The sequence below is a fragment of the Cebus imitator genome, unplaced genomic scaffold, assembly GCF_001604975.1.
Source record: "Cebus imitator isolate Cc_AM_T3 unplaced genomic scaffold, Cebus_imitator-1.0 Scaffold246, whole genome shotgun sequence".
NCBI lineage: Eukaryota > Metazoa > Chordata > Mammalia > Primates > Cebidae > Cebus > Cebus imitator.
The window spans coordinates 2784142-2786399 of record NW_016107561.1 but is presented as its reverse complement, the minus strand read 5'-3'; positions in this window follow the sequence as shown (position 1 = coordinate 2786399).

The following is a 2258-nucleotide window of genomic DNA, read 5'->3' as shown; positions in this document are numbered from 1 at the left end:
CTCACCGCAACCTCCGCCTCCTGGGTTCAGGCAATTCTCCTGCCTCAGCCTCCTGAGTAGCTGGGATTACAGGCACGCGCCACCATGCCCAGCTAATTTTTTGTAGTTTTTAGTAGAGACGGGGTTTTACCATGTTGACCAGGATGGCCTCGATCTCTTGACCTCGTGATCCACCCGCCTCGGCCTCCCAAAGTGCTGGGATTACAGGCTTGAGCCACCGCGCCCGGCCTAATCCCAGCAGTTTTTAAAGTAATGGATGGACTCTTTCAAAGGGTCTGCAAGACCAAAACTGATTTTATAATGATGTTAAGATGTCATTTGCCCTTTCCCCCGTATATGTAGAGTTGAGCTTTTTTCAACTTTTATTTTAGATTCATGGGTACATGTGCACGTTTGTTATATGGGTATATTGCATGATGCTGAGGTTCAGGGAACAAATAATCCCATCACATAAGTACTAAGCACAGTACCCAACAGTTCGTTTTTCAACCCTTGTTCCCCTCTCTCCCTCCCTTCTCTAGTAGTTTTCAGTTTCTATTTACTCCTAGATATTTTATTTTGGCTTTATATGTATGAGTACCCAGTGTTTAGCTCCTACTTCTAGGTGAGAACATGCAGTATTTGGTTTTCTGTGCCTGCACTGATTTACTTAGGATAATGACATTTGGCTGCATCTATGTTGCTGCAAAGATATGATTTTGTTCTTTTTAATGACTATGTAGTATCCCATGGTATAAATGTACCATGTTTTCTTCATCCAGTCCACTGTTGACAGGCACCTAGGTTGATTCCATGTCTTTCTATTGTGAACAGTGTTTCAGAATAGAAACTGGTAGAATGATTTGTTTTTGTTTATCTGTATACCCAGTAATGGGATTGCTGAGTAATTCTAAGTTCTTTGAGAAGCCTCCAAACTGCTTTCCACAGTAGCTGAACTAATTTACATTCCCAACGGTGTATGTACAGGTCATTAACAAAATTAAAATAAAAGATACCACTTGCAACCTATCAAATTACAAAATAATGTTTTAAATGATAACTAGTATAAGACAGAGTGAGTTGTGACTCTGACTAGGAGTATAAAATTGTAACTTTCTGGAAATATATTTCATAGACCACACCAATTCATATAATTTTTACTCAGTAATTTCTGTTCTAGAAGCTATCTTGAGGAAATTGTAAGAAGGATGTTCAATATAGAATTATTTAAAAGATAAAAAAAGTGGAAGCAACTAGATGTCTCTCAATAAAATGTGGAATCAAGTTATGTTTATGGAGAGAATTGTTTTGTAACCATTTATGTGTTCAGTGGTTTTTTTTTGTGATGACATGGAAATACACTATGTAATTATGGGAAAATTAGGATATAAAACTCTACAGGTCTTATGATTTTAATGATATTAAGAGCAAAATTAAAATGGAATAAAAGGAAAGAAACTATCAAAATGTTTACAGTGGTTATCTCTGAGTATTGCTATGTGCATTTAAAAAATTAGCTTTCCAATTTTTTATGATAAATATATATTGTTTTCACTAATGAAATTGTTACTAAAAAGGTTTGGTAAAGATTGACTATTTTTTATTTCAGCTTTGAGATTATTGGGAATGGAGAGGACCCTTTTATGAAATAAATTCTCTTATTTCTTTGGGGACGCAGTAGTACATTTGGTAGTGTGACTTCCCCACTAGAAAGAGAGGAATGTGGCTGAGCAGGGCCTGGGGTAGCAGATACTAACCCAGCTGGATTTCAGGAACAACTGCTGGATCCTGATTTAGTGGAGTGTACTCCAAACTGCTTAGTGTCGTGGTCAAGGGCACTAATTTTGTAGGCAGAGTTTCTAGTTTATAGCCTAGTTCTGCCACTTGTGAGCTGAGTTAAGTTTTGGGCAAATTACTTAATCTGTGTGTGTGTTTGAGTGTTTCCATATATGAATTGGGAATAATAATACTCTCCGTGCCATGAGGTTACTGTGAGAATAAACTGAATTATTACGTTTAAAACTGTCAGCACAGTGTTCCCACATAATAACCTCTCACTGTTATTTCAGTAAGTTTTAGTAAGTCTTACTGTTAGTGGTTTAATCAGCTATTACCTCATAACAAACCTCCCCAAAATTAGTGCCCTAAGATAACATCAAATAACTTATTTAGTCCATAAATCTCAATAGTTATAGCTCATTTCTGCTCCATAGGGTATCAACTGAGATGACTCAACTCGGGGCTGGAGGATCTACTGGTTTTTTTTTTTTTTTTTTTTT